We start from the raw sequence: 16,055 nt of genomic DNA, 5'->3' as shown, positions 1-16,055 counted from the left end.
GATCTTGTCCAGTAATTATAATAGATTTTTTATTTCATAATAGAAAATAAACATGCAAGGAGCGATAGGACCGATATATATCAGTCATACTTATAACATTTATCCCTACATGGAGCGGAAAGTGTTATCCTCCAGTTACAATGATCACATCCATCCCTGCTCTCATCAAATATGTCAAACCTATGAACTTTCCCACTCCATTCAAAACTACAGAAGTATAGAGTTTCACCAAAAACGTTTCGACAGAAGCTGAAGTTATAACTCTCATCTTTGTGAAGAACATGTTCGCCAAGGTCATCATCCTTAGACTTGCAATGAAGAGTAAGATCCTCTCCAGTTTCTAACTTATTAGTTATTTGCACATAGGTTTTATTAAAAAGAATACATGCATTGCTCTTCAAGGACATGCCTGCAACAAGAAGAGCTAGTAGCAATGTAATTTTGGTGGGAGAACTCATTATGCTTGTTTAATTTGTAATTTTTTCTGTATGTAATAAGAAAATTGCAACCTCGCACTTTCAAATATGTCGTTTAAAGAAAGATGAAATTGTGCTTTGAATTCTATATATATATATATATGTAAATTACATTTTGCAAGAAAATTAAAGTGGGTAATTAAATTCATAAATTATATTTGGAATCTGTGCTGTATCTCAATCTGTAAACCAATTATGTGATTTAAAGAACGGTGAAGCTGTGCTTTGGCTTCTGTATATTCATAAATTACGCATTGCAAGAACATTAAAGTGGGTAATTCACATAACGCCTTTGAATTTTTTTTTCTCTTTATTAATGATTATGGTAGTTATTAGATAGATAATAATAACTGTTGTTTCTTTTGATTGGTCTATTAAAGGATTTTAGAGAATGATTCTAGGCTTTTCTAATTTGTTAGAATTATTTAGAATTTAATAGTACTACATTTATTAATTACACAAGACATGTGTACTTACATTATTACTTGCATTTGTTATGCATTTATTATTTATATTTTTTTTAATGAAGGCTTGTATTTATTTAAAGATGCAATTATGAACATTTATAATTACATTTATTTAAACCTTTGACATATTTATTATTGCTTTACTAAAATTTCTTTATTTAAAGTTTACTTTATTTTATTAAAATTTGCTTTATATATATATATGATTACACTTATTAAAGATTTACTTTATATTTATTATTGTTTTATTAAAGTTTCTTTAATAAAATTTCATTTAATTTATTATTACACTTATTAAAGTTGCTTTATATTTATTTTTGTTTTATTAAAGTTACTTTGTTAAAGTTTGCTTCACATGCATGATTGCATTTATTATTTGCTTGCTTTGTATTTGTTAATTCTTGAAAATGTGAACTTGAAATAAGGAAACATAGAATTATTCAACTTCTTTCATTATTCATCTTCCTTCTCTCTCAACACCAAAATCTAAATTCTAAATCTCTCACAGCAATCTTTTCCAAATCTTCAATAGAGTTAGAGATCTTAGTTAATTTGGAAGCTTCTTGATTTGGTGAGTCTTTATTGCTTATGCTTTTATTGTTTTGAATACATGCTTAATTTGAAACTCTAGTTGTATGAAACATGTTATAGAATTCTCTGGACAGCATGAACATTTTATATTAAATCATGGCCGTTGAAAATGATTTTTGAGAATAACCTAATCTTCTTATAAACTAGACATCTAGAGCTTATTGAATAATTTTTGTTTCATAGGATTTGACTTTATTTTCGATTTTATATAGATTTTCGAATCTGACACTGTTGCACTGAAAAACTGTTGTTCCAGCAGAATGACTGAATTCACAAAATTATTTATATTGCAAACTGAACTCGAAGAATTCTGAATTTTTAAACAGAAGTGGATATATCGGTCTAGTATTTCCAGTTTTAATTTCATAATTTTATGATTAAAAAATAACTTGTTAAAAATCTCGGAACCAATACTGTTCTGTTAAGGCACTGTGAGACAGTTGTGAGTCTATCAAGAAACAAATAGTTTTGAAAAAGTTTTTGGTATCAAATCCTCCTGAAAACTCTATAGGAGATACCTATGGATGTCTAGAACAGATCTGTATGGTATCGTATCGTTTTGGTTATTAGATTAAGAGTTAAAATCTAAAGAATCAGACTTGTACCGGCATGATCTCATAATAAGTTGTTATTAATTATGTCTTGTATCTATTTAAGGTGTTGTAGATATTTAAGGTTGTTAAAACCTTAACGGTGCGTTTCAATTATTATCTTATCGAGGTAAGTAACTCTATTCCTAGTGTACTAGATATGTATAATAATTTTGATATTTTAATATTATTACAAGTACATATTTTTCTTAGTTCTTTGTAACCAAATTAATTTATGTAAATGTTTTCAAATCTGAAAATTAGATTATTTTAATGGTTTTAACAAATACTATAAATGCTTTTAAATGTGTAATTTATTTTTGCTAAATAATTATATTTTTAAAATTGTCTATAAAATGTTGGAATGGAAATTGTTCTGCAAGCCTAAATCATTGTTATGATCTTATGAATTCAATATGAATGTTTTATTCATATTTTATCAAGATTATCTATGAAAATCATGCGGGGGCTTCCTCTTGAGATTGTATGGGGACCACCTCTCGAGGACTAAAATGCCACGAAGTGAAAAGTGCCACGTGTAATTTGCTACAAATGAAAAATGAATTTAAAGTTTTGGCTCATTGTCTGTAGTCATTCCGATTTTGATTCTGATCGTATTATACGATATAGATATATTTATGTTTTGTACCAGTACTTGAGTTTCTGTTTTGGGTGTACACATGATATTCTTATTCTGATTATGTTTCTGGTCGGGTCATCGGGACTATAGGTGACACTATGTGATATGAGCTAATCTTTTATTTCTTGTATTTATATTATAGAATTTTTTTTTTGTGATTAATGATGTTTTTGATATTTTGAGTTAGTTATGAATTTGTCCCTCCTGTTATAATTTGTCATTTTGTAAAATTTATGTTTTTAATACATATCGATAAAAGAAGGCTTGCAAATTTTTTTTTTTTGGTATCGATAGGCCTAGTGTGTTGGGAATGGTTTTACTTACCAAGTTGATGGCTCACCCCTCGTCATTACTTTTTGCAGACTAAGTGACTTGTTCAAAAGTGTGGTTATCGTTGGAGCTAGAGATCTATTTACTTGCTAAGTTGAGTAAAAGAAGGATGAATTTTCTTTATCCCTTAAGTTTATTGGTCTTTTAAAGAGGAGAATCAAATTAAAAATGTCAAGAAATGTGAAATCAGTTCACCTCAACCTAAGTCTCCAAGCGGGTGGATAGATTCGACTACCAAGTGAGGCCATTATAACAAAGTTCGAGATTAGCCTGACAACTCAACTAAACAGGAAGCTCTATTATTTTCTCAAAAAATATATATGGGTGCATCGAAAATCCATTGCGGATAACTTGAATTACAAATCATCAATCTATTTTGTGGACAAGTCAAAAGTCGTTTTGATATGGAAACTAGCTACTAGCATGGAGTCACATTCAAGCTAAATTATGTGCCAACCTCTATCAAAAACCATCTCAATGACAATAAAAGCAGCTACTAGTTCAACATAATAAGCGGATTATGATCCAAAATAGGGACCAAATCTTCCCAACTGATTATGGAAAGGAGCATCTCAACCATTTGAGAATTCTATTTAATACAATCAACAGGTGGCGACCGCCAAAAGAGACTATATGATCATGAAACTTGTTGGAGGATTTGAATGATCAAACACTCAAAACACTTTTTTTTTTCTCATGAACTAAATACAACTCATCAATTACAACTCTTTTAGAACTACAAAGCTTTACTACTTCTTGTTGCTTAAACCAACTAAGAGTGAAGGTATTTGTACTTGTTAAAACTTAATCACAATAATACATTAACTTATTACATAAATTATAACAACACATCAAATATAACAACCATACTCAACTCCACAAATTCTACTTACCACGTTATCATATTTAACATCATAAATATTAAACTACAAAATGAAGCTTCCATGAGCTAGATCAAAAATCATTTGGGCTTCAAAGTTGTATAGATCAAGTTTATAATCCGACACGCCTCCTCCCAAACATGATCATGTGACACCAAGCAAATTTCTCAATCTGATAAAGTCTTTTTATTTCAATGACTTAGTAAAGATATCAGCTACTTGATCTTGTGATTTGACATACTTTGCTTGTACATCCTTTATCTCAATGCAATCCCATATGAATTGGTAACGAGTGTCAATCTGCTTACTTCGATCATGGAAGACCGGATTCTTAGCTCAGACAATTACTAAATTGTTGTCAGTGACAATCTCTATAGGTTCTTTTTGTGAGAAACCAAACTCCTTCAATAAATTCCTTAGCTAGATTGCATAACAAATACCTGATGCAGCTTTATAACTAGAAAATGTGACAATCAATTGGTTCTTCTGATAGCCATGTGAAAGCAATATCTCCATAAAGAACACAATCCTAGGGTTCTCTTTCAATCATTTGTATCTCCACCCCAATCACTATCATTATATCCAATAAGCTTGAAGTAATTAAAGAATGAGTATAATAAGCCGAAATCAATTGTACCTTTGATGTAGCAAAAGATATTTTTTGTAACTTTAAAATGGATTATCTTTAGATTTTCCATGTATCGACTCATAAGTCAACCAACATAAAGAATGTTTGATTTCGTGCATGTCAAATAACATAAGCATTTAACTAAATTCTTAAAGAATATTGGATCTACACTTTCGCCTTCATTATACTTGGATAGCTTTACTGTGCATTCCACTGGCGTGTGTTATGGGCTTGCAATGCTGCATCTTGAACTTCTTGAGTATTTCCTTTGCGTAGCTTTCTTGGAAAATAAATCTACTTTCTTCCTTTTACTTAACTTCAACACTGAGATAATACGCCGTAAATCCGATTTTAATCATCTCGAACTTTATAGTCATCACTCTCTTGAACTCTTCAAATAATCTAGGATTGTGTTTTACTGAAGATGAGATCATACATGAACAGACATATAATAAAAAATGTTTCAATCTTTGCCTTTGAGGTAAAGAGCATGTATGGGCATTTAGTGAAGTTGTTCTCTTGAAAATACTTGTCAATTTTGCTATTCTATGCCCTTGGTGCTTATTTTAACCCATAAAGGCCTTCTTCAATCTCTGAATTTTGTCTTATATCCTTTCACCATGTAACCTAATGGTTGTTCGATGTAGACTTCTTCTTCGAGTGATCCATTCAAGTAGACTTCACATCCATTTAAAAAATCTTCCACTACTTTTAGGTGGTTAATGAAATAATTAGTCTTATAGTTTCCAATCAGGCAACATAAGTAAATACCTTATCATAGTTGATGCAGTTTTTCTATTATAGCCTTTTGCAATTATCCTCGCCTTGTGCTTTTGATCTCACCTTTGGTATTTTTCTTCATCTTATCTGCCTTTTGATACCTATGGCTTTGTGACCTTTAGGAAGAGTGACAAGTTCCCAAGTGTCATTCAATGGCTTTGATATCTTGATCCAATGCTTTTCTCTACTTCTCATCTTGTATAGCTTCTTAAAAGTTCACTGGCTCACAATTAACAAAGAGACAAAAAAAATAAGATTATTATGTCTTTCAGTTATCTTATAGAGTCCTTATAAATTTCTTGTGTGTGTTGCATTTCTCTCTTCCAAAAATAATGATGGTAAATTCCATAAGTACTTGTTGTTAGTGAGGCAGGCCCAATTACGACCTCTTGTTGTTCTTCTCTTGTTTGCTCCTTCAATGTCTATTCACTTTCTTTAAAAGGGTAAAGCTTGGAATCATCTACGTTAGAACCAAAATCTCATTCTCTTTCTTCATCAAAATTGCATCTCGACTAATCACGATCTTTCGGTTGTTTGGATTGGATAGTTCGTACCTTTTGCAATTGTTGTTATAGCCGATAATGATGAACTTTTTATTTTTGTCATCCAGCTTGGTTCTTCTCTCGTCTGATACATTTATATGAGCTACGGTTTTAAAAGTTCTTAGATTGAAGATATATAGCTTTCTACCACTTTATGCTCCTTGTGGTGTCTTGCCCCCATGCATTTTCTATTGATCTATTGGATTGGTAGACAACATGCAACAACTTCTGCTTAAAACTCTTAGAGTAATCTCTTACTTTTGAGCATGCTTCTTAACATGTCGAGGATGGTTCTATTCATTTTTTCTATTATGCCATTTTATTAGAGGATCATGGAACAATCAAAGGACATTGAATTCCATTTGCTTCACAAAACACTTGAAATTCTTTGGAAGTAAATTCTCCTCCTTGATCAGATTTTATCCCTTTAATCTAATGTCCACTTTCTTTCTCCATTGTGAAATACAAACTAGGCAACCCAAGAGGGGGGTGAATTGGGTTTATAAAAATTTAAGCAATTAAAACTTAATGCAATTTAAACAAATCAACCAAATTCGAAATAAACAAATTAATGTGCAATGAAAAATAAAGTTATAAAGTAAGAGAGAGCAAACACGCAATTTTTACGTGGTTTGACCAACCGTGCCTACTTCCGCGCCTCCAAGCTCATAGGGATTGAGAATTTTACTAAGTGAGCATCCAAGACTTCAACAATGCTTAACATTAACTTCCAAGGTGTCAATATATTTTTACAACAAGAGATTATCATTAATCTCTTAATCCAAGTGTATCCCAACACTTACAACCTCTCAACTTGATTTTACAAAAATAATTACAAATAAATTTCCCTTACACAATGTGTTTGATTACAAATGAAAGTTCAATGTGTGTGAATGAATGAGATGAATACACAAATTTTATGCTCAGATTGCAGAGGATTGCTCAATGATAACAATAGTTGTCTCTCTTTATTTGAATTTAATTGAAGCCATTTTATAGTTGAAGCAGAAAACTAGCCGTTATTTACTTCCTAATGATAAATGGCTTGTTGCTTCATGTTAACCGGTTTGCCGCTTGATGTTACCGTTATAGTCAAAGATTTGAATTTTTGCACATCCGGTTTGCCTTTTTTCATTTTCCAATTAGCCGTTTTTACTCGAGAGAACTTCGGCTTGATAACCGGTTTGCCGCTTTGGTGAATTCGGTTAGCCACTTTCTATAGTGAAACAATTATTTTCCAAAATTATAGTTTTGCCCTAAATCTTAAAATTATAATATAACCCAAATCTTTAAAGAACCAAATCCATTTCAGAATTTTAAAACAATACTTGTTCATTTCAAAGTTTCAAAAATTTTCATAAAATTGAAAACAACAAATTTCATACAATCATTTTATTGTTTTAAAAACATAATGTGTAATTCCTTATTTATCCAAAACATGTGATTTGTTCTCATCAAAATAACATTTTATAGCCATAAAGGCTTAAAAAAATATAACACTGTAGCTTTAATCTTCTTGAAAGCTTAAAAAAATATTTGACTTTTGCTTTAAAAAATACACACAAGTTTCTCTTGAAAAATAATCCACGAACCGAATGAACCTATTAGTCTTTCTTGGTCTTAATTTAACTTTAAATTATGTGTCATTATCTCTTTTGAATGGTAAATTTTATTTGATTATGTTCTTAACTCATTGGTACAACCTTTGAGTCCTAACTTCCCTTCTTAACTAAATTAAGGAGGGGTAAAATTTTTCCTTTGTTTATATGGTTGGAGTAGATATTGCCAATATTATAGAAGGAAAGAAATTCAAGCTATGTTACACTAGACTTATTGAGAATAATTTTGATTAATTTTTTATTTTAAATACTAGTACGATTCTAATTATAATATATCAATGTATTAATTTTTTCTAAAAAAACTACACCATCTTCTAACACACATTATGAATTTTTTTTTGCTTATTTCTAACTGCAATTTTATTCATTATGTAGTACATAAAGTACATAGAGTTGTTCATATTTTTTTGACAAAATAGACAAGATTTTATTCTATCAACGTGAGAAAGTACAAAAAAAATTAAAATATTAAATTTGATTTTCACTTCTTCTCTCCAATTCAATTTAATCATTGACAGCAAAATAGACTAGCCTGGATCTCAAATTTGATTTTCATTAACACATTAGTGATTAATGTACAATTAAAATGATGACCGACTATTAGAAAATTAAGTAAATCAATTAATTTTCCCTTTTTTTATTTTTAGCAGTCGGCATGAAAGGACTATCATTAACAATTTCCCAAATCTCATAATCTAGAGCTTGCAAGTAAATTCTCATCCTAATTTTCCAATATGGGTAATCGTTTCCATCAAAATATGGTGGTCTTGTGGTGGACTGTCCTTCCCTAAATGTATAATCAATATTATGGATATATAAATGTTAACAAGTCTCTCAATAGACCTATTGTTTTTAGTTTTTAGAAATTGTTTACTTGCAAAGAACTGATTGTTGCGCTGTACAAACAAGTAAATACAACATCCTTATATATAATAATTATTTTATTCCTTAGATATGAATCCTCTTGAAAAAGAATATATCTTAAAAAATTCTTATTGAAAAAAGAGACATTTTCTAATAAGTTTAAGAGACAACACGAAGTCCATAAAGACGGAAGAAAGAGAAAGGATCACGACAATGGTATTTATTTCATAAATGCTTGAAAAGCTGTATTTCTCCTTAGGAGTGTTGTGCCATGTGGGTTTTTTTTTTAAATTTAAATAGACCCTATTTGGCCCTGAATATTTTCTAACGGTTTCGTTCTCTCTCACTATTTCATTTCTTACCTCTAATACAAAGGATTTTCATAAAAATAAATCATTCAAAAGGTGCATTGTCAAGTGATGGATAAGGTATGTTTGAAATGCAACCTTTTTATATGCTTAAGGTTTGATTTGATTTCATTACAAGTATAATTACTAATGATTTATGAGTTTTAATAGTATATTATTCATTTTTGTGCTTGCACACACACTATTGCATAAAATATAGGGATTTAAGACTCAATTTAAGTTATGAGTGATTGAAAAATCAGTCTAGGAAGAAGTCTAGTACAAAGTTGGGTAAGTCGAGAATTTAGTCGAGTGAGAAGTGAAAGAGATGAGGAAGTCAAGTATTTGGTCAAGTAGGAAGTCTAGTAGGTATATTAAATGAGTCAAGTAAAAGTCGAGTAAATTTTTTAAACAAGTCCAGTAAGAGTTATGTAATTTTCAAAGAGGTCGAGTACGATGTCGAGTAAGTCCAATATTTAGTTAAGTACGAAGTGAAGGAGATGAGTACGTCGTGTATCTAATTGAGTAGGAGGTCGAGTAAGTATATTGAATGAGTCAAATATTAATAATTTTGAAGATAAATGAAGTCGAGTATTAAAAATTTTTAAATTGAGTAAAAGTCAAGTAAATATTTTGAACAAGTCAGGTAATAGTAATGCTAATTTTTAAAGAAGTCGGGTTTGAAGTCGGGTAAGTCGAGTATTCAATCCAGTAAGAAGTGAAGTAAGTGAGTCAAGTCGAGTATTTAGTTGAGAAGGAAGTCGAGTAAGCTTTTGAACACGTCGAGTAGGAGACGAGTGATAATGTTGAGTAAGAAGTTATTTGATCAAGTCGAGTAAGTATATTGAATGAGCCAAGTATTAAGTCTATCAATATGTAAAACAAATCCAGTAAAAGTTGAGTAAATTTTTTGAACAAGTTAAATAACAGTTATGTTATTTTTTAAAGAAGTCGAGTACTAAGTCGGGTAAGTCGAGCAAGTAGTGAAGCAAGGAAGTTGAGTAAGTCTAGTAGGAAGTTGAGTAATTTTTTAAACAAGTCAAGTAAACGTCAAATATTATTTTCACTTCTTTTGACCTTCCCCGACTTTGTGATTTAGGGAAATAATTCAATTTTGTTATGATTTTATTGAGGTTATTTTGTACTTATATATATATATATATTTAAAATTAAAGATTTTAATGGTTTAAGGTATATTTTGGGTATTTTGGGGGAAATGGCCCACGCAATTCCCTCGTGCCATTTTCGCTTTTATGACCACCAGGAATGGTGAAAGCTGTTGTTAAGGCTAATGTTGCAATGAGTGCAAGCACTACCAAATTGATGCTCTCGTATCCTTGAAATCATTTTCAGGATCATCAGGGTATTTCTTTCGCAATACAAATGGCTCTGGTCTCTTATGAGTATAACACCATCTGAATACTGTCCTCTGCCTACATCTTTGGACTTTTTTGGATTTCTTCCTGAAATTTACATATGAAAATTAATTAATTGCATAAACTAGAAAAAAGAAAAAGAAAAACAATTAGTAAAGTATTGAAAAAGAAAAGAGGCATATTTCAACATGTTTCAACACTGACGTTTTGCTTCTTGACAGTGCATTCATTAGCAAAAGCCGTCGTAATCATATAAACATTGAATCAGGGGTGGCTTTAGGTATAGGCGAACAAGGCCATCGCCTAAGGCCTCATATTTTAAGAAAGCCTCATTTTTTGAGTATTTCTTTAATAATTCTCTAATTAATAAAATATTTTTAATACGTATTTCAAGAAATCAAAAAGTTTATTAGATATCTCTCTATTCTTAATTATTCTATAACGAAGAATTATTTTTTATAAAAAATCTACATTTGGGAACCTTAATTTTAAAGAAATATAATTAATAGTATTCTTTAACCTTCATTCCTTTTCAATTATTCAATATTAGCATATTTGACTTTTAATATTTCTTTTAATGTCTATTAAAAACCTCATAATCTCAAGAATTAGTAAATGAAAAAAATTTCTTGTTCTCTTCTCTACAAATAAAATTATTATATTCATTGGTTCATTTAAAATACTTAGTTTCTTAAAATATAAAGTCCATTTTTATTTTTGAACATCAACTCATCATTTTAAAATTTTTATATTCTATCATTCTAAATATTCTATTTGAAAATAAAATTGTTTTTATTTATTTGTTTGTTTGTTTTTAATGGTTTTAATGGAATAAAAAAATCAATCTTCTTGACTATTTTTTAGATTTTATTTTTTAAACTTTTGATTTTTTTATTATTGTTGAAATTCAAGAATTAAAGATGAAATAAATTCTTTTTATATGTCTTTGAGTATTAAAATTATAAAATAATAGAGGTCTCATAAAAAAATTTCGCCTAAGGCCCCTCAAACTCTAAAGCCGGCCCTGCATCGAATTCATATGCATGGACGGTAGCAAGCACAGGAGTGCTTCCCTTGGCATCCCCCTCATTTGTAAGACTCTCGCTAACGGATTATTTTCAAGAAGATTTCTTAATCCTTCAACTTTAAAACTAAGCACAGCCTAATGAAGAAAATTCCATTACATGTTGTCGACCAGTTCGTAACATTCTGGATTTTGGGAAATAATTGCTTTAACTATTTTGGCATGCCCTCATTCCGCTGCAAAATAAAGAACTATCATCTTTTGACCTTGGTCAACCATCTTTGACGCAGATTGATCAATTTCTAAAGGCGCACTCATCAAGTGCTTTGCCTGATATGCTGCGTATTAAACGGATTTCCACCCCTATTGGTCTGTTTCTTTGATCAGACTCTTCTTTTTCTCAAGTAATTTTTGTAACGCAGCATCAACTGAGATGACAGAAGATAAATCAAATAATATTGAAACGTTTTAATATAAGTATATATTTTGAAATGACCCAAATTTAGGGGTTACTTACTTGGAAATATGAATCAAAATATATTTTTTTTAATTCCCAATCTGGCAAAACAGCGACAAAACAGCGATTAACAACAACGGCTTTAGAACAGTAACCTTGTTATTTAACAAAAAAAGTTATATACGCTTTACCCCGAGGCTGCAACCAGAAACCAAACAGTTGCTTCTTACAACAGAAAAGTTGTTACCCAACCAGACTTTTAGAAATCTCATCATGTGTGCAAAGCACTCCTAAAGAGCAATTTTCATAACTCTAAAGAAGATGCACTCCAAGTAAAAAAGTTTAGAATAACAAAATAAATAAATTAATGAAGAAAGATGAGAAGGAATATTGAGCATTATTTAAAAGAAATGAACTATTTAAGGACTAATCACAGAGAACCACCTTCGACCACATCTTAACCTCATAAAGAATAAGTAAAAGTTAAAATATTTTAATTGATACCTTAAGGTTTGAATTAATAACAGATTTACCATAAAAATTTATCTTATTAACGTGAGATTCATTGGTGGGGTGCATGTTATTTTTTCTATTTGATTCGCTATAAAGGCTCTACATATATCCTTTAAAAAGAAAAACCCGTGCAACTTTATTCCTAAGTCAATTTGATTTGGTCATCTACATTGCTTGCTTAACTTGAATTTATCATCTATATGTCACCAATAAATCAGACTCAAATTCAAATCACATGTAAATTTGATTTATTCAATTTTAATTTGTAAATAATTCAAACATATAGGGATGGTAATGGGGAGGGAAAGGAAGGGAACTGATATACCCGTATGTATCCCGATATTCTACATATGAGATATGTCTTGGGCCCCTCCCGTCCCCGTCAAAATTGCTTTAGGAGAGGGGATGAGCATCCCCAAACAATAACAAGGAATCCCCAAAGGTTCTCGATCCTTGAATAGTTAATACATTTTTACTTTCTGAACTTAATTTAATCATATTAACCTAAAAATGTATAAAATAAAATGAGTATGATCATGAATGGGTCTTATTTCATTTTAATTCATCAAACTTTTGGTATATATAATATTCAAATAATGATTTTCAAAACAAAATTCAAATAATGTTATTTGTATACAATATTGAGGTGAGCACTGTCCATGAGTAATGATACCTCTTGAACACTGACTATGGCAAGATAAACACTGTGAGCAAGGCTATTGACTAACAACGTGACGAGTTGGGCTGCTCGGCCGCCAAAGACGCAACATGCTACTAGGCTATGATGAGATGAGAACGAGATAGGTGCTGACCTTAACGTTGTGAGAGAGTGGCTTAGGGTTTGGTTTGTGGATTGTGGACCTGTAAGGTTGTGGCCTTTAGGCTGTGGTTTATTTTAAATTATATTAAAGTATTTATATTAACTAATATTTATATTATTTGTATAAATATTTTGATATTTGTTATTTACAATAATATTTAATATTGTACAATTTAAATTTTCTTATTTATTTACTAATTATTCTAGAAAAATTAAATAAAAATAAAAAAATGGGGAAATGGGGAGGAGGTTGGGATTCCACCTCATTCCCATCCCTTCATCGAAAAAGAAATTGGGTAATCCCGCTGAATGGGGAAAATGCCCCAAGAACCTTGTCCTGATGAGGATTTCTATCATCCCTACAAACACGACTAAATCAAACCAAATACAAAAAAAAAAAAAAAAAAAACTTTGGATATTATTATCTGAGCAAGGATATTTAGACAAAAAAAATTAGACAAAAAGCTAACAAAGATTGAGAAAAACAACTGTGAAACGGGCCTGCTTTAGTCACTTATTTTTTAAAACGGTGAAACGAGCCTGTTTAACGGTTATTTTTATCAAATTTTTGTTAGTGTTTTGTTAGCATTTAGCTCTTTATCATTTTTGTTATGTCTTGAAATACTAATTTATATCAAGCAATATATCCTAAATAAATTACTGACGGATGTACAATTTGTTAATGAATTTTTAATGGTGCATTACTTAAACATTATTAACATAATCTATTAAAAAAAGATATAATATTGAAATTGGTATATAGTTAAACCTACTGAAATAAAATTTCATTACTGCAGCATGTAAAGCCGTCTTTCCGTTCGGGCCTTCATATGGGACACTGATGTGTACTTTTCTAGCAATCCAAGCACCGTCTCATCAGATGCTCTCTCGACAGCCACGTAGAGTGCCATTTGGCCGTAATTATTTGCAGAATATGGACAATCAAGGTCTTCTCTCAGTATTTTCGCTACATCGACATTTTTCTGGAACCCTGCCTCGTGGAGTGCTGTATTCTTCTCATTATTAGTCATCCTAATCATCTACCTAGCAGCTCCTACCCTCCTCTCTAGCTCCTATCTTGTTCTCTAGCTTTTCGTTTTCATGTTGAGGTAATTTTGCCCTTTCAATAAAAACACTCGCTATGTAGAACGGCCGAATTTTGCCGAGCGTTAGTTGGAATATCGTCTTTCGCATTAACTTGTAGTAGCAGTGACGACATGTCTCAAGTATTTCTTTTACGAACTCAGTTGACACGTTTTCTCTTTTTCGAGATATGATGTTGATTTACAGGATTATGTTCTCGGCCTTTGTCGTTAACGGGCTCTCAATTACCTCTTTTACCATATCTTTGAAGGGTTCCAAATTTCTTACAGCTGTAGCTTTGGAAAAATTTGGGTCCATTTGCGACTGATTGATCTTGCCATTACTGTCCAATTACGGAGTTTCCTCAAATCTCAGTGCAAATAGAAGTCATGTCGGCTAAATTGATCTATCAGATAAGGTTTATAGTATCGCAGATGCACACTATATTTTCTTTTAAAGTGAAGAAAAAGAGAAGTAATAATTCATTGAATTTGAAAGCATGCATTTGGCGTTTTATTTTAGAGTAATTAATTTCAATTAAAAATGACTTTGTTAAAAGTATTTGAAAACGTGACCTATAGTATAATTTTAATTGATCAAATCTCACGAGTAAGATCAAGAGACTTACACCTAAAGTATAATGATAAGTATTGGCATTTGCCTTCCACGCTTCATCATGGTTCAAAAATTGCCTTTTGGGCCATGGAGCGCCTTATCTGATTGTTTCGAACGATCTTTAGAGTTAGAAAAGAGTCCAAGTCAGATGCACATAATCGTGTGAAGCTGTCAAGCAATAACTTTGGACACAAAGCAAGAATCTGTATTCAGGGAAGGAGATCAACAAGATTGTAAATATGAGAAGAATAATCTCATGAAAATATTGTATAATTAAATGGTGATTCTTGCCATGTAAACACTTACCATGTGAAGTATCTAGTCATGCATATAAATAGCAGAACTCTGTACAAAGAACGTACACAACAATGAAAAAGCTATTCCTTTAAGAATTTTATCTTGGTATCAGAGCAGGGTAAGTCGAAATAATGGCTTCATCTAGTTTTGTTAATACCACCAATTCCGCCACCCATACAATACCACAAACCAATCCCAACACCTTCAATTTCACCGTCCCAATCAAGCTAGATAGACAAAATTACCTAATGTGAAAATCTCAAGTCCTGCCCCCAATCCGTGGCAATGAACTTGAAGGGTTCATAAACAACACAAAACCTTGCCCAAACAAATTTCTGGTAGTTGCTGCAGATAACCAAACTGCTGAAACGACTGTAAATCCAGAATATGCACTTTGGAAGAAATAGGACCAACTTCTTCTTAGTTGGCTGCTGTCAGTGGCAGATCTAGAAAAATTATTTACCGAAGGCTAAATTAAATAACAGTAAAATGTAAAAATTAAAACTTGAACATATAAAATTTTTTATAACACATTTACAATCGTTCTCTACGCGATTTCATATTCTAAAAACGTTGTGTAATAGACTCATTATCAATACTATTAAATACATCTTTTTCTATACAAACAATCAAATTATCATTCATCCATTCATCTCCCATCCGATTCCGAAGTTCATTATTCACAAATTTCATTACTGAAAATGTTCTCTCTACTGTGGTTGTAAAAACTCAAAGAATGGGTCTATTTGATAATTTGACAGTGATTATTTAAAAATTTATTAATTTTTCTTTTAAACAAAAAGGGATTTTTTTTTTAGTGCGGGCTTGAACCCCCGGTCGTCCTACACTGCATCCACCCCTGGCTGCTGTCCGCAATGAGTGAAAGTGTCTTAAGTTCAGTCATCAGTTGCACCACTTCCTATGAAGTTTGGAGTGCGCTAGAAAGACTTTTCTCCTCTCAGTCAAAAGCTCGAATCCTACAACTTAGGATGCAACTTCAAACCCAGAAAAGGGGTCGATGATTGTTAGTGACTTTTATTCCAAAATGAAAAACTTTGCTGACAATCTCACCGCCTCAGGAAATCCCATCACAAAAGAAGACTTAGTTCTTTATA

General features: G+C 31.2%; 1 pseudogene; it reads right to left on the bottom strand.

Annotated features, from left to right (window-relative positions):
* Nucleotides 1–11,126: 11,126 nt before the first annotated feature.
* LOC112098937 lies at nt 11,127–15,633 on the bottom strand (annotated as a pseudogene).
* Nucleotides 15,634–16,055: the final 422 nt, after the last annotated feature.

This window comes from Citrus clementina, unplaced genomic scaffold (genome assembly GCF_000493195.1).
Source record: "Citrus clementina cultivar Clemenules unplaced genomic scaffold, Citrus_clementina_v1.0 scaffold_9, whole genome shotgun sequence".
In the NCBI taxonomy this organism is placed as follows: domain Eukaryota; kingdom Viridiplantae; phylum Streptophyta; class Magnoliopsida; order Sapindales; family Rutaceae; genus Citrus; species Citrus x clementina.
This window is presented reverse-complemented; position numbering and strand designations above follow the sequence as displayed.